The following is a 19,025-nucleotide window of genomic DNA, read 5'->3' on the forward strand; positions in this document are numbered from 1 at the left end:
ACCATCTGAGGTGCCCTCTCAGTAACAGCAATAGCAGTGTTAGGCTTTAAAATCTTCAATGGACCATCTGTGATGACAAACCACATGTTATCGTCTTGAGCTGCAAGATGAGCTTGCATCCAGATTTTCCAATCATCGAAATCTTCTTTTGAGAACATGGGAATTTTGTTGAAGTGTGCCATATCTGTTGCAAATATATAGAACAAGAAGAATCTACTCTGATACCACTTTTTGGGGATCGATATAGAGTTTAGAGGGGAGGGTGAATAAACTCTTTCCTTTGTTTGACAATTTTGAAAAGGGTGCTAGAATCCTGTTACATATTATAGCTAATATTGTTCAAATGTAAATCCAGCAGATCACAATAATAAGTGCGGAAACGATCCAATGGAGTACGATGAAACTAAATAAAACAACTGGCTGGAAGTTCGAAGATAAAATCTTCTACGTCTCCCCTTCTTCTGTTTCCAGAAGGTATCACTAAAAGACTTTGGATATTACAGTACAACACTTGTACACACCCACTTCAGTAGGGCTTACCCTTAGCCTACTGAAATTCTTAGTCACACAACTCAGTAAAACGAATACAACAAAGTTCAGGAAAAGACTCTTTTCCAGTTTACAAACTCTTCTCAATAAGATATAGTAAAGTGTTTAGCTTGAAGAGGTTACGAAACAGCAACACAATATGATCTTAGAAGATCGGATATTGATAATTAAGCGTGTGCTGCTTTTCTGTACGTTGAGCTTTGAAGTTAAGTAGTAGTTGATGATAGCTCAAACTCAAGTTGGAATAATCGTTGCATTGATAAATATATTAACTTTTTTTCTATAAAGGATTGATCTTCTTATATATAGAAAGCTTGAGTCCAACGTAAACAAAATGGCTTCTTTTGACTTCTGAAGAATCAGCTTTATCACCTAAAAAGGGACCTGCAGAAAGCTTTCAGAGTCTTTGCTTTATACCAAAGGTATGGCGTATTAAATAACTTCATACAACATTAATGATGCAATTAATACTAGTACTAGGTAAAGTAACGGTAACATTTGAGACTGTAACGATTCAAACAAGAGACGTTAAGTTACTTCTGCTTAAGCTAAGTTCTGCTTATAAAGCTACGTTCTGCTTATGAAGCTACGTTATGCTTCTGGTTTTTCTAAGCTGTTCGAGTATTGATTTTGTTAACGCAATACGAGAGGTTCTGCTTTTATATAGTTTTCTGGTTTAGCTATCGCGACCTACTGGTTTTGACTCTCATCACCACAATTAAATTAAGTCTAACAATATGTATAGGAAATGGCTGCGACAATTGCCTAAAACTTTTGACAAAATATCCTTACGATGCCTCTACTTTATAAAATTGATACGTCCATGCGCCTCTGCATTTGACTCTCGGGCTCCCGATGGTATGAGAAATGCGTATAAATACTGGTGATTGAGGTCTCTACACACACCTCATAAGAATAAAATACATCATCTACATAGAGTGTTGTAGTTCTTAGAAGGCTTTAATCGGAGAAAAAGCAGAGAACTTACAAATTTTCAATGTCCGAAGGTAACACTCGATCCGCTTCCGCAAATTGTTTATCATGTTTATAATATACCTTTATAATATGATTTTTGAGAAAAATTCTGACATTTGGTATCAGAGCGATGATAGCTCTGCTTTGAAAAATTTGTTTTTTCATTCCTCTTAAAATCCGATATCATGAACTTTTGAAACAATATATGAAAGTTTTGTTTAAGAAACTTAAATTTTGAAGTTCATACACAATAATATTAAGAAATTTACCTGAGAATTTCTTCTGAACATAACTGTCGGAGAACTTTGTTGCACTTTGAAGTCTTGAAGATGACTATATTCAGTTTCTAGATTTTTTATAATCATTACGAAAGTTTTTGAAAATTTTTAACGGAAGATTGAAGAAGTTGTTGATATAAAGGAATAGAAATAATCCGCCTTCACATATTGAAGCATTTAATATTATATAAACATGTCACGTGAATCTTATTAAATTCTCTGCAAAGTTTTTATTATTATAATATATTTTTTATATTTTTTACAAATATTACTATAATGAATATTATAATAATATATTGTGAAATGAGATACATGTAGCCAACATATTTATTTGAGATGGATGATTGCTCACAAATCCAACCACCATCCAATTGCATTGAGCTGTTGTTTGAATAAATTTGAATGCACGATTTTATTCAAATCAAATGTTGTTGATAATTATTATTAAGGATGTGGTTCTTGGTATTGGTTGTCAAATTTGAGATTTTTTTTTATTATTTCCTAATTTGAAATAATAATAATAATAATAAAAAATAAATTTTAATTTGGTAATTAGCTTCTTAAGTTTGAAGTTATGAAATTTTCAATACACGTTTACAAATTAATTTGGCATGTTATATACTATGTCAAATATTATAGATATTTATTTATTTGAAATGAACATGCAAATTTAATATTATGCTTGCATTTATTTTTTAAGTTTTTAAATTCAAATTGTATTGAAAAATATTTTGGTAAATCAAGATTCACATTATGTTCATATTAAATTAATTGAGTTGTTTATAATTTAAAATGAACATATCAAGTAAAAATGTGAATATAAAGTTATTTAATCAAAAAATTTGGCTTATAAAGATTCACATAAATTATCCTAATTAATGTAATGTCCCGAAAATTTGAAGTTCCACGTAAACCACATGCATGCAAGTTATTAATTTTTTTGTATTTTATTAAATTGTTTTAATGCATTAAAAAATGTTTATTGCATAATTATGTGTTATTTTATTTTTATGCATTTAATGCATAATTATTGCATGGTTAGGATTTACTTCACTATATTTTTAAAAGTTCACGCATTAGGTTTTTAGATGCATTTCGCGCTCGAACGAGGAATAGAGACCGAGGATTAATCAGGAAAAATATTTTTATTACATGATTAATTTTAATTAATTAATATGAGGTGTTGTTGAGGGTAATTTTTAAAATTGAGCCTTGGTGAGTATTTTTTTCTCCGGGTCGTATTTTTAATCGGTACGCAAATTTTATCGAAACAAGAAACTTTTTGAGGGCTCGGGTAATATTTTCAAAAACATACCTAAATGAAATATTTTTCGGGAATGTTTTTGGGCTTGATGGGTTTGTTTTAGGAATTAATGGGCTTAAAAACCCTTTTAAACCATTTAATTTTAATTAAGCCCATTTAAGCTTAAGCCTTTTGTTTAATTACATCACTAAGTAACCGTAAACCTACCTAAACACCTAGCATCCATCCACTCCACATTTCAGCATCCTCCCTCACGTCATTTTCAGTAGCAACTCTCGGCCAAGCTTTGTTCTTTCAAGAAAACCTTTCCCTACTCCTCCAGTGTTCATCATACGCACGCATCTCCAAATTTTCTAGCATACGATCATCAAGGCATGATTGTATTCTCATTTTTCTCATCAGTCACTCCAATATTATTCTGAAAATTATGTATGTACTAAAAAATGTAGTGATCTAAGTTGAGGTTGAATTTGTTTACAAGTTATACATGAAATATTGTACCTTTTTGCATCTTACTCACGTTTTTCATGTGGCTGTGCAAGGGAATGTAGGTTGCTGTTGCTAGGGGGATGAAACATGTCAAGATTTAAAGGAAAATTGTGTTGTAGTCGGTGAGGGTGCGAGTGGTTGAAGGGTAGGGTGCTTTCCTTGAAGGTGTGGCTCGGTTGTGGGGTAATTGGTGGTTGGGTTTGAGCTGGCAGTGAAAGAACCGATCCAAGGCCTGGACAAGACACTGGTGGGTCTGATACATGGCTGAGGATGGCTCAAACGCTGCTGGACCTGCCCACAAAGACGATCGATCGGCTTAGTTAGAAATGGACGTGGGTGGTGCTTCTTTGGTGACTTGCGGTTTTTGGAATAGTGCAACCTTCATGGGGCCAAGGGTTTGATTTGAGCAGGTCTAGGAAGGTCTTGAGGAGGGCTAGGAAGCGTTGGTCCAAGGATGGTTGTTGGAAACTAAATTTCGGCTGTTTGACAAACTAAGTGCTTGAATCAATTGGACTAAACTGATCAAAGAAGTTTGACAGTAACTGAACAAATACTCAAACTGACAGTCGCCTATAACTGAAGATTAATGCGCAGATTAATAAAGGCAACTGAACCAGTGGAAATGAACTTACGCAGATAAATGACTGATGAGTTGGAAACTGATCAGTTGCTACACTTAGTTGTGAGCTTATCAGCTATTGCTTATCAGCTGATCCTTCAGCTGTACACGTCATCAGTTAACGAAAAGGACATTCAACTGACAACAATACAAAGCATACTACAACAAATAGTGGGAACGCCGCAAAGCTGCAGTGTACGAATGTCAGAAAGATATTGACGTGGCAAACAACGGATATGAAGATTCAAATTACATTGATTATTACCGTTGAAGAGAAGCCTATAAATAGCAGAGAAAAGAAGTTGCAAAATAATAATTATCGATTCACTATTCTATTAATCTTGCTGTAATTCTCGCTCATATTCACAGATGAGAAGCTCACACTTATCAGATTTATTCATAGCATTCTAGGCTATTTTTCGAGCTTACTAGAACACATTATTTTGTTGTAAATTCGATCTTTACAAGATAATAGTTGTGCTAAGTCCAGCTGAGTTTGTGAAACATTTTGTAAGCTAACAGTTTCAGTTTTGACATTGTTAAGTCCACACTTAAGTGAGTCTGTACAAGTACCTATGCTTGTGATAGAAGGGATGACGTAGGATTGATTGAAATCTCTGAACATCCATAAATTCTCGAGTGTTCTTATTTCAGCTTTTTTTCTATCTATCAGCCAATTTATTTCCACACTTTATTGTTAACTGATCGATATCGACTGACAAGATTCCGATTTTCAGTTTGTCACTAAACTACCTCAACATTCGACAAGACTGTGAAAATCGTGAGTGTTTATTCAACCCCCCTTCTAAACACTCCTTCACCAGTTAATCGATCATATCACTGGTCGAAGCCGGTAGAGCCTAGGGTCGATAGTTTTCGAATTTCGGGTATTAGGTTTTTCGGAAGTGGGTACGCGATAATTCCAGCAGCTATTTGGGCACTTTCGGGAGCCTTAGTGGGTTTGTTATGTGAAGTTTAGGGGCTGTTAGAATGTGTTTTATGGTGGTAAAGTTTTGGGAAAAATTTGGTAAAGGTTCGGGTCGATACGGGTTAAAACTGGGACCCTGGTCCAAGTTTTAAAACGGATAGATTATGTTTTGAAATGAACTCGAGTTTACATCTAAAAAATACTTTTAAATATGTTTTGAGATTTTTTAAAAATTTTGGTAAGTTTCGGGTCGAAATTTAGAGGTCCAGTGGAAAAACAGTCATTTTGGGTTTCCAGGGGCAAAATGGTCATTTCGCACCTGATGTGAGTTTTTTGTCCTGACAGAGCCCTTAGTACAAATTTATAATGTTTTTACATGTTTATGCATCATGTATATGAATTTTATGTAATTATGAAAAATATGGTGCATGCTTGGTTTTAAGGAAAATTTACGTTTATGCATGCTTTTATTAAGTGATTAATATAATGACACGTTTTTGAAGGATGAGAGTTGGTTGTGACTGACAATGACACGATGACATGTAAGGCCAGGGCTTAGTGGACAGGTAATGTCTCTGATGTCCTCGCCACCAGGTACATCGGTTACACGTAGATGGGTCCATCGACTGACATGATGATACGAAAGTCACAGCTAATGAACGAAATTCAATTTAAGAGAATGAACACACATATGTGGACATGATGATATGTACTATGATTATGATTATGCTTGATAAGTTTTTAATTATGCATATCACTTTTCACGATCATGAAATGTATGTTGATTAATGTATTTTTCACTACTGCATGTTATGTATATATTTGATATAATGTTACAGATTTGTTGAGTCTTTAGACTCACTAGGTGCGAATGATGTAGGTGAGCATGTTGATGTGCGGATTGGAGGTGTTGAAGACTGAGTAGGCTAAGCAGGGCGGTGCATTTGATGACCTGAGGACCTTGCATTTTTACGCATTATATGTTTATGAGACATGGGTTTAAGCATTTTGGTTAAATGGTTTTGAATTGTGGTTGACGTTGTGGATTTTATTTTAAGATTTAATTAACTGCAGTTATTTTTATTCAGATGTTGGATGACCTTTTGAAAGTATGTTCAACTTATTCAAATGTTTTTGAGCGAGTGTATCTTCCGCCTTAGCTTTAAAACAAAAAATGTTTCAGCAGAATTTTTAAACGAGCAGACATTTCAGTTGGTATCAGAGCAAGGGTCCAGTATAGGGTTGTGTCACCTCCAGCTTCTGCGGCTCATTCTTCAAGCCTCAAGTCCATAATTTTACATGTTTCAAATGTTTTTAATTTTATCACCTACATGATTTATGATTTACTGTACATGTTTAGACGCTTTCATGATTTAAGGATTAAATGTTCTGAAACAAAATTAGATTGGATTGCATGTTGGTTACGTTTGGAACTGGACATGTCTAAGTGTTGGAACATTACATGTTCACAATCTTGATTTTGATGTTAACAAGACTTGCTATTTTGTTTCTAATTATTAACCTTAGTGCGCAGGTAGCTGGAATTGATCAGGCTTCAAACTGATCAATTAAGCGAGGTAAAAATGAATTTATCGAGACGTTAATTGAAAAGACCAACTGATTGACCAAACTGAATCAGTTCAACTGACATATCAAAGGACAGTTTAACTGACTGTCCAGTTGACGGATGATTCAACAGAAGATCTTCAGAAGCCCGACCAGCTGATGAAGAGTTCAACTGAAGAAGATCCCAACTGACCAGTTAAACTAAAGAGTGGAATCAGTTCAACTGAAGAGTCAACTGATTTCACCAGCCCAACTGAGGATCAGTTCAGTTGACCAGTTCAGAACATCAGTTAGGAATCATTCAGTTGCAGATCAAGACAAGCTTATCCTTGTGGATTTCAGTTATGCACAAAGATACAAACTTCTATACGATCAAAGGTACAATAATGACGTTGCAGCAAATATTAAAGCCGAGAGATTCCTGAAGGCATGTCAGAAAAGTCAAAACACATATACCAAGGAACGCATTCAAAGCTAAAACGATGACATGTGATGAGTCTTGAAGTACGGTCTCAATGCCTCTATATATACAAGCTCAAGATTATCAGCAGAAAGAGAGAGAGAGAGCACATACTAGAGTGTGTGAAGATATAAAGAAAGTGCACGCTTATTTACATATCAGCACAAGAAGCATTTTGCCCAGAGGGAATACTCAGCATATCAGCTTAGTTTAGAAGCATATTTCCTTCAGTGTGTGAAAACACTTACGGGTAGTTTTCAGAGATCAGTTCTCACACACTCACACACCGCCGCTCAAATACATTCTTTCAAAAAAACAATAAACTTGTATATGTAGTCTTTCTCACATAGACGTTAAACAAGTGTTGACTGGAAGGTGCTGCCTTCAGTCTAGTCTAGGAGTTCAGTTAGGCAGTGGGTAAGTCCTAAGCTGGGTGGGTTATTACACTTGTTGTAATTAATCAAAGTTTTCTAGTTAATCCTACCCGAGGTGGTAGAAGGGGTGACGTAAGAGCAGTTGAAGTCTCCGAACATCTATAAACATATCTTGTGTATTTGATTTTTTAACTACTGTTTTCAAACTATTTGGATCAGCAAGAGTATCTGTCGGTTTAGTTGTCACCATAACTGAACAGATGAATGCAAAAACTGATCTATCCTTTCTTAGTTGTTCAGTCACACAGGATATCCAAAATATATCAGTGTTTCTCAATGAAGGATTATTTTGAGTGTTTTCCGCTTGGTTCAATACAAAACTTGATCTAATTCATCGGTGTATACATTCTTAGAACATGAGCTATTGCAGCTCTTGGAGAATATTTTATTTGAAGCAGCTCAAGGTGCTCTGCAAACGGTCCTTAAATTGGTATCAGAGCTAGTTGTTCTAAGAAGGACATTTGAAAACTGATATTTTAAAATTCGTTTCAAAATATTATTTAGAATTTATTTCAAAATCCTCTTAAATATTTTATGCGCCTGTTATGAGGAGAGAGAAGGTTCTTGGCTCAGCAACTAACATTGTAGCAACTTCTCTCGATTCATTAACTTTGTTGTTTTAAGTAGCTTGCAGGGCTTTGAGTTCGACTGACAGCAGTTCAACTAAACTACTCAACAGACAAAATTTCAGTTGCAAGTCTACCAGTCCAACTGATCAATAGACGAAACCCAACTACTAGCTGAAACTTATGAGTTAAGTGAAACCTAATCATCAGAAGTGCCGCCGCTTCATTGCCATATCAGATCAAATATAGATGTTCAATGCGGTTCCGCACCAGTTGAGTTCAGTTTGAGTCGGCTCGACTAGTTAGCCAGCACAGAGATCAAGTCCAAGACAAATTAGCTGATCTTCAGGCAAAAGAGACTCAAAATCTTTGCAGCATTCAAAGCATTCAAGGCGACCAGTTGTTAGTATATTAAGTTCTATTATGTGTAAAATAAATGATGTTTGATGTTATTTAAAGTCTGCTTGTAGAGTAGCAATTTCCCTTACATTTGCTGATATGCGCAGAAGTATAATTAAAGGGACGCTTATTTGATTAAATAAACATCTTGTTCATCTAGTTAGACTTTACATAATTGAACTGCTATCTTAAGATTTGTTGTCTAAAGTGTTTGATTGATACTAAAACTTCATTAATCGCATAAATGATTATATTTTTGAAGGGGAGTTTTTCATTCGGTTTCTGAGAGGGAATTTTGTTTAGAATTATGCCACGAACTAAAAAAACTGTTTTCAAATCTTTTCATTCAGTTGTTGAGAGGGAGCTTTTATTTCTGCTATGGCATAAAATGAAGAATTTTCTCTTAACATTTTATATTAAAATTGTTTTAACTATCTAAGTTTTGTGATCATCAAAAAGAGGGAGATTGTTTGAACATTTCATGTTCCAGATCTTGATTTTGATGTTAAAAAAACTTGCTATTTTGTTTCTAATGATTTACCTTCGTGCACAGGTAGCTGGAACTGATCAGGCTTCGAACTGATCAGTTAAGCGAGGTAAAACTGAAGCTATCAAGACGTTAACTGAAAAGACCAACTGATTGACCAAACTGAATCTGTTCAATTGACATAACAAAGGACACTTTAACTGACTGTCCAGCTGATGAATGATCCAGCAGAAGGTCTTCAGAAGCCCAACCAGCCGATGAAGAGTTCAACTAAAGAAGAACCCAGCTGACCAGTTCAACTACAGAATGAAATTAGTTCAACTGACGAGTCAACTGATTTCACGATCTCAACTGAGGATCAGTTCAGTTGACCAGTTAGGAACATCGGTTAGGAATCATTCAGTTGCAGATCAAGACAAGCTTACCCTAGTGGATTCCAGCTATGCACAAAGATACAAACTTCTGTCTGATCAAATGTACAATAATGGACGTTGCAGCAAATATCAAAGCCGAGAGATTGCTCAAGGCATGTCAGAAAAGTCAAGACACATATACCAAAGAACCCATTCAAAGTTGCAACGACGACATGTGATGAGTCTTGAAGTACGGTCTAAATGCCTCTATATATACGAGCTCAAGATAATCAGCAGAAAGAGAGAGAGCACATACTAGAGTGTGTGAAGATATAAATAAAGGGCACACTTATTTACTTATCAGCTTACAAGAAGCATTTTTCCCCGAGGGAATACTAAGCCATATCAGCTTACTTTAGAAACATATTTCCCTCAGTGTGTGAGAACATTTTCGGGTAGTTTTCAGAAATCAGTTCTCACACGCTCACACACCACCACTCAAATGCAGTCTTGCAAAAACACAATAAACTTGTTTATGAAGTCTTTATCACATAGACGTTAAACAAGTGTTGACTGGAAGGTGCTGCCTTCAGTCTAGTTTAGGAGTTCAGTTAGGCAGTAGGTAAGTCCTAAGCTGGGTGGGTTATTACACTTGCTGTAATTAATCAAAGTTTTTTAGTGAATCCTACCCGAGGTGGTAGAAGGGCTGATGTAGGAGCAGTTGAAGTCTCCGAACATCCATAAACATATCTTGTGTATTTGATTATTTAACTACTGTTTTCAAACTATTTGGATCAGCAAGAGTAATTGTCGGTATAGTTGTCACCATAACTGAATTGATGAATGCAAAAACTGATCTATCCTTTCTTAGTTATTCAGTCACACAGGATATTCAAAATATATCAGTGTTTCTCAACGAATGATTATTTTGAGAGTTTTCCGCTTGGTTCAATACAAAACTAGATCTAATTCATCGGTGTATACATTCTTAGTGTGGGGACCCAAACCTAATTCGTTTTCTTAATCATTATTAAGGATCAATATAACAATTAAGAAATGTGGGTAATAAATTTTTTTTTGTTTACATAACTAATGCGGAAATGTAATGTACTCGTCCGATATACATATCCATACAAAGGTACAAATCTTGTACAACATATGTTCATCTCAAACAAGAATTCAGTCATAACATAAATTACTGAAATCAATCTACTCTAAGTCCGGATCTCCACGCTAACTCTAATCTCACATCCTCGTCCAGATCCTGATCCAGCCCCACCTGTTTTCATGCACACAAGACAACAGCCGGATAACTCCGGTGAGAACATAATCCCAGTATAAACAATGTAAACATGCAGTCATATAAAAGAATATATAAAAGCATGAAACACATATCCATAACATGTATCAAAATCTGAAAACATGAAATGATATAACACTATAAATCACTCGTGACTCGTCATCTCAGACTCGACTCATCTCTAATCTAGGGATCTCGGTTTCTGCACATTTTCTCATATATCGAATCTCGGCGATAGGAATGAATCAATTTCTAAGCAACATCGATATAAACCAAACATCCAGTGTCTTGGCGAATCAGCCAAAGACTTGGCGCATCAGCCTATGACTCAATACATACTCTGCCTATAAATCAATAGACCACACATATCAATTTCATAATTGCAGATATCAATGCAATAAAATAAAGTATGTGATTTAGAGAAACTCAAGTCAAATCTAACTCGAGTTGTTCAATCCCGAATCAACATTGATTTATACCTTTCTTTCGGTCGATCTAACTCTGTCGAAGTCTCGGATTCGAATCTGTCAATACTCAATCTGGCAATGACAATATCGAAGGTATCATATCAATACACAACTCAGATCAAGACTGGATATAATCAGATCTAAATCAAATTCTGTTTCAACGGCATAACTGCACAATCTCAATATACCCAGCAATACACATCAACATATATCAATTCAACTCAAAAAATCATAACAATTCTATACGGTATTCGTTCTTCAATCCGGTTTCGATTATACGATGTCTAACATATCAGAAACACCATATATGAATCATATCCGATTCTGGAAGTATCATAATTTCATATCATATCAAAACATAAGAAAACTTACGTGCAGTTGAATTTCTCGTTGATAAAAACAGAGTACCGCAGTCGGATTGAAAAAATCTAACGGGCGGATCTTGCTTAACCTTTCGAATTCTAAATCAAGAACTTGGCTTTCCTATGAATTCCTTTTTCGTTTCTTTTTCTGAAGAAAAAGGATATATGAACATATATATCTCCCAAGTGGCATGTTAAAGAAACGTGTCTCATTTCATACTTTTGTGTCGGCGCTCGGGCGGTGATAAACTACCGCTCGGGCGCGGCACTTTCTATCCAAGCACTTTCTTATTTCACACTGGCACTCGAGCGGTCAAAAACTACCGCTCGGGCACCTCATCTTCTGCCCGAAACATATTCTTGTTGAACACTGGCGCTCGGGCGGTCAGTTCCTACCGCTCGGGCGTCAATAGTTTTGTCCAAAAATTACATACTTCATATGCTTTGCCCAATCTGGTCTCGGAATGGCCCGTCTATAATAACATCAATTCAAACTCAATAATTTCAGTTTAACATGATATAAAATCTCGGTCATTACATTTCTTCCCCCCTAAGATACGATTTCGTCCCCGAAATCACAGGCAATTAAATCAGATAATGAATGAGATATAAGAAGGATAGATATAGAATTTAAATAGAAAACTCACATCAGTGAAATAACTCTGGGAACCTCTGTCTCATATCTGACTCAGTCTCCCAGGAAGCTTCTTCAATGCCATGACGACTCCACTGGACTTTTACAAGCGGAATTGTCTTCGTTTAGAGTTGCTTTTCTTTTTGATCGAGAATCTTAATCGGTTTCTCACAATAACTCAACGTCTCGTCCAGTTCGGCCTCGTCCGGCTGAATAATATGTGAAGCATCTGGCATGTACTTCCCCAATAATGATACATGAAAGAAATCATGTATTCCTGATAAAGAAGCCGGTAATGCGAGTCGATATGCACGATCTCCTATCTTCTAGAGAATCTCATAAGGCCCAATATATCGTGGAGACAATTTCCCTTTCTTGCCAAATCTGACAACTCCTCTGAAAGGTGAAATCTTCAAGAATACTCGGTCTCCTGCCTCAAATAACAACGGTCTACGTCAAACATTGGCATATTTGGCCTGTCTGTCTTGAGCTGCCTTCATTCTCTTCTGAATCAGCTTCACTTTCTCTGTCATATCTCATATCAGGTCCAATCTCAGGAACCTCAGAGATATCGTCCCAATACAGAGGGGATCTGCATTTCTTTCCATACAACGCTTCAAATGGTGCCATCTCAATACTCGTCTGATAGCTGTTGTTGTACGAAAATTCACAAATTGGTAAAGAATCTTGCCAATTAGTGCTAAAATCAAGCACTATATCTCTAAGCATATCCTCCAATGTCTGGATAGTCCGCTCTGACTGTCCATCAGTCTGAGGATGATATGCGGTACTTAGATGTAACTTCGTACCTAGAGCCTGCTGTAAACTCTTCTAGAAGTGCGATGAAAACCGAGGATCACGGTCTGAAACAATAGACTTCGGCACTCCGTGCAATCTGACCACTTCCCTGACATAAATCTCTGCCATCTGGTCAGATCGGTATGTCATCTTGTACGGAACAAACCATGCGGATTTGGTCAATCTGTCAATTACGACCCAAATCGCATCACAACATCAGGAGAATCTTGGTAACTTTGTCACAAATTCCATGGAAATGTGATCCCACATTCAGTAATAGATAAACTCTGTAACAGTCCTCCTGGTTTCTTTCTTTCCGCTTTCACCTGTTGGCAATTCAGATATTTGGAAACATATTCTGTAATATCAGCTTTCATCTATTTCCACCAAAACTGTCTTTTCAAATCATTATACATTTTCCTGCCACCAGGATGAATACTAAATCGACTGCTGTGTGCTTCTGACAATATCTGTCGTTTCAAATCGGAAATATTCGGCACAACAAAACGATTATTCACATACAGTACGCTATCCCGTACCTGCTACTCAGATCGATGCCTTGCTCTGACCATCGAAACCGTATTCTGAACATTCTGATCAACTTTCTGAGCCGCTTTAATTCTCAAAATCAGCTCTGGCTCAACTTGAACGGCATACAATCGCAACGGCCTACAATCTGTCTCAAATAACAATCCAGACAAACAGCAATCTTCTATCAAATTTGAAACACCAATCGTCGATAAGGATAAAGAACATACCTTTCGACTCAGTGCATCAGTTGCTGCATTAGATTTTCCTGGATAGTACTTGATTTCACAATCGAAATCTTTAAGCAAATCAAGCCATCTTCACTGTCTCATATTCAATTCTGATTGTGAAAATAGATATTTCAGGCTTTTATGATCAGAATAGATCTCAAACTTCTCACCGTACAAGTAGTGTCGCCATATCTTCAATGCAAAGACGATGGCAGCCAATTCAAGATCATGAATTGGGTAGCGAGTCTCGTGTGGCTTCAACTGTCGTGAAGCATAAGCGATAACATTGCCTTGCTGCATCAATACACATCCCTATCCCCTGTGAGAAGCATCACAATATACCACAAAGTCACCAATACCTGAGGGGATAGTCAGTATCGGTGCACTGATCAATCTCTTCTTCAATTCAAGAAAACTGGACTCACAGTCTTCTGACCAAATAAACAGAGCATTCTTCTGAGTCAACTGAGTAATCGGCTTGGCAATTCTGGAAAAATCTTTTATAAATCGACGGTAATATCCTGCCAAACCCATAAAACTATGAATCTCGGGCACTGAAGTCGGTCTCGGCCAAGAAATCACGGCTTCAACCTTACTGAGATCCACTGATATACCATCTCCTGATATAATATGTCCCAGAAATACAACATGTCTCAACCAAAACTCGCATTTCGACAGTTTAGCATACAATTTTTTAGCCCCTCAAAATTTTCAACACAGTTCTCAGATGCTCAGTATGCTCAATCATATTCTTCGAATAAATCAAAATATCATCACTAAAAATAATCACGAAATCATCGAGATATTTCTGAAAGACACGGTTCATCAGTCCCATAAACATAGCTGGAGCATTTGTTAAACCAAACAGCATGAAAATAAACTCATAATGTCCATACCTGGTTCTAAATGTTGTCTTCGATATATCAGAATCTCTGACTCTCAGCTGATGATATCCAGATCTCAGGTCGATCTTGGAATATACAGAAGAACCCTGCAACTGATCGAATAAATCATCAATACGAGGCAAGGATATTTTTTCTTTACTGTTGCCTTTTTCAGTTGTCGGTAGTCAATGCAGAGTCTCATTGAACCGTCTTTCTTTCGCACAAATAGTACTGGAGCACCCCAAGGAGATACGCTCTGTCTGATATACCCCTTGGCCAGTAAATCTTCCAACTGTTCTTTCAACTCTTTCAACTCAATCGGTGCCATTCTGTACGGAGCCCTCGAAATTGGAACTGTACATGGCATCGATTAAATGCTGAAGTCTATTTCTCGAATCGGAGGCAAACCAGGAATCTCATCTGGGAAGACATCAGCAAACTCACACACCACTTGACAAATCCGCCAATGATGGATTCGATTTCAGTAAATCAATTGAATAGACAAGGAATCCCTCCACTCCTTTCTGTAACAATTGAGTCATATTCATAGCAGATATCAAAGGAATTCTGGCTCGAGAACCCTTACCGTAAAATTTCCAGTCATCAGCCATTTCAGGTCTGAATTTCACAATCTTGTGGAAACAATCAACAGTGGCTTTGTACTTGTTAACATATCGATACCGATAATACAGTCAAAATCAGACAACCCAAGCACAATACAATCTATTTCAATCTCATGTCCATCATACTGTAGCATACAATGTTTCACAGGCTTCATTGATATCAAACTTGTCCCCAAAGGAGAAGAAACAGACACTACAGCAGATAATGACTCAAAGGCAATGCATGAATCAATGTAAATCGTTCAGATATAAAGGTATGAGAAGCACCCGTATCAATTAATACGTAAGCAGGATAACAACATTAAGAACAATTACCTGCAACGACATCATCTGGTGCTTCCGGGCCTGCTCCTCTGTAAAACCAAATACTCTAGCCTGCTGTCTAGGAGGTTGGCTAACTGTCTGGCTTCCTCCTGGCCTCTTCTGTGACTGAGATGGTACTGGTTGAAATGAATGAACAACAGCCGATCGTCTATCAGTTTGTGTTGCTGATCCTGAGGATTCGGCTCCCTGGGATCTTTGGGAACCTCTCTGTGGGCATACTCTAGAAAAATGTCCCTGCTGTCTGCAGATGTGGCAACTACCAAACACTCCTTGGCATTGCTCTGTGGGATGTCTCCCTCTGCAAGTTCTGCAGTAAGGTCCCGTATAACTCTGTTTGGAACCACTGGAGCTAGAAGAACTGCTGCCAAACTTCTTAAACTGCTTCCCTCTGCCCTTTAGAAAATAATTCTTTCCACCACTTCTACTGCCACTCTCAAATCGGGGAGGTGGTTGCTATGGTCTCGGTGCTGGAGGCACAAACGAAGCTCCTTTCTGTCTCATCAGACCGGATTCGGCTCCTTTGGCTTGGTTCAGAGCATCAGAAAAGTTATTCTGTCGCCCGGTGTTTACCAATGTAAATATCTCGGGGTTCAGTCCATTGATAAACTGATCGGCAACAGCCTCATCATTCTCAGCAAAATGTGGAGCAAACCTCAACAAGGTAGAGAACTTGGCCACAAACTCTTCAATGTTCAACTGGCCCTGTCTCAAATTGGCAAACTCTTCACCCTTGTCCTTTCTGTACGACACTGGAAAGAATCGTTGATAAAATTCAGTTTTAAATACATTCCAGGTAATAGTCGTACCTCGATGCTCCAAGGCCCTCCTTGTCGTGATCCACCAGTTATTTGCAAAGTCATGCAGCTGGTGCCCTATCAGTCTGACTCGGCACTCATCACTGTAATCCAGGGAATCAAACAACAGCTCTATGTCATCTAACCAACACTCACAGTCAACTGAACTCTCTGTTCCTTTCAATGTTGGCGGTTTGAATGACTGAAACCTCTTCAATAATGTTTCCGTCGGTGTTGCTGTCACATCCATAGGAGGATTCGATGTGCTACCTTATTCTGGTATTCTTCGAGGAGGCATATCTGATTATCAAAGGGTTAGCACTTGCAATACAACAATCTGTTTCAGTCATCCTCTGATCATCTTACTGCTGATCAAGAATCGGTTCTGATTCATTCTCAGTAATACACGTTACCAAATCAAGTCAGATAGTCAAGTAAACATGTATTATTAAAAGCAATAACACATGCTAGCAATCAAAGCAATGAAAGAAAACTCAATCTACCCCGCTCACTAGCTTCTATCTCAGTCTACAGAACCTATTGCTCTGATACCACCTGCTGTGGGGACCCGAACCTAATTCGTTTTATTAATCATTATTAAGGATCAATATAACAATTAAGAAATGTGGGACATAATTTTTTTCTTTAAATAACAATCCGGAAACCTAATGTACTCGATCGAATATACATATCCATACAAAGGTACAAATCTTGTACAACATATGTTAATCTCAAACTAGAATTCAGTCACTACATAAAGTCAACGGTTTTTAGGTTCAATGACAACGGTTCTGTAAAACCGTTGTCTTTGAATGTTTATGACAACGGTTTCATGAACCGTTGTCTATTAGCGTTTTTTTTTGGACAATCGACAATGGTTTTAGAAAAACCGTTGTATTTTGGAGGTCAAAGACAACGGTTTTTAGTGTCAATGACAACGGTTACAGAACCGTTGTCTTTGAACGTTTATGACAACGGTTTCATAAACCGTTGTCTATTAGCGTGTTTTTTGGACAATCGACAACGGTTTTAGAAACACCGTTGTCTTTTGGGGGTCAAAGACAATGGTTTTTAGGGTCAATGAGAACGGTTACAGAACCGTTGTCTTTGAACGTTTATGACAACAGTTTCATAAACCAAACATCCAGTGTCTTGGCGAATCAGCCAATGACTAGGCAAATCAGCCTATGACTCAATACATACTCTGCCTATAAATCAATAGACCACACGTATCAATTTCATAATTGCATATATCAATGCAATAAAATAAAGTATGTGATTTAGGGAAACTCAAATCAAATCTAACTCGAGTTGTGCAATCCCGAAGCAATATTAATTTATACTTTTCTTTCAGTCGATCTAACTCTGTCGAAGTCTCGGATTCGAATCTGCCAATACTCAATCTGGCAATGAAAATATCGAAGGTATCGTATCAATACACAACTCAGATCAAGACTGGATATAATCAGAACTAAATCAAATTTTGTTTCAACGGCATAACTGCACAATCTCAATATACCCAGCAATACACATCAACAAATATCAATTCAACTCAGAAAATCATAACAATTCTATACGGTATCCGTTCTTCAATCCGGTGTCGATTATACGATGTTTAAATATCAGAAACACCATATATGAATCATATCCGATTCTGGCAGTATCATAATTTCATATCATATCAAAACATAAGAAAACTTACGTCCAGTTGAAGTTCTCGTTGATAAAAACAGAGTACCGTAGTAGGATTGAAAAAATATAACGGGCGGATCTTGCTTAACCTTTCGAATTCTAAATCAAGAACTTGGCTTTCCTCTGAATTCCTTTTTCGTTTCTTTTTCTGAAGATAAAGGATATATGAACATATATATCTCCCAAGTGGCATGTTAAAGAAACGTGTCTCATTTTCATACTTTTCAGTCGGCGCTCGGGCGGTGATAAACTACCGCTTGGGCGCGGCACTTTCTGTCCAAGCACTTTCCTATTGAACACTGGCGCTCGGGCGTTCAAAAAGTACCGCTCGGGCGCCGCATCTTCTGCGCGAAAAATATTCTTGTTGAACACTGGGGCTCGGGCGGTCATTTCCTACAGCTCGGGCATCTATAGTTCTGTCCAAAAATTACATACTTCATATGCTTTGCCCAATCTGGTCTCGGAATAGTCCGTCTATAATAACATAAATTCAAACTCAATAATCTCAGCTTAACATGATATAAAATCTCGGTCATTACACTTAGAACATGAGCTATTGCAGCTCTTGGAGAATATTTTGTTTGAAGCACCTCAAAGTGCTCTGCAAACGGTCCTTCAATTGGTATCAGAGCTAGTTGTTCTAAGAAGGACATTTGAAAACTGATATTTTAAAATACGTTTCAAAATATTATTTAAAATGAATTTCAAAATCCTCTTAAATATTTTATGCGTTTGCTATGAGGAGAGAGAAGGTTCTTGGCTCAGCAACTAACATTGTAGCCACTTCTCTGGATTCATTAACTTTTTTGTTTTAAGTAGCTTGCAGGGCTTTGACTTCAACTGACAGCAGTTCAACTAAACTGCTCAACGGACAAAATTTCTGTTGCAAGTCTACCAGTCCAACTAATCAATAGACGAAACCCAACTACTAGCTGAAACTGATGAGTTAAGTGGAACCTAATCATCAGAAGTGACGCCGCTTCATTGCATATCAGATCAAATATAGATGATCAATGCGGTTC

The sequence above is a fragment of the Primulina eburnea genome, chromosome 16 (genome assembly GCF_022965805.1).
Source record: "Primulina eburnea isolate SZY01 chromosome 16, ASM2296580v1, whole genome shotgun sequence".
Taxonomy (NCBI): Eukaryota; Viridiplantae; Streptophyta; class Magnoliopsida; order Lamiales; family Gesneriaceae; genus Primulina; species Primulina eburnea.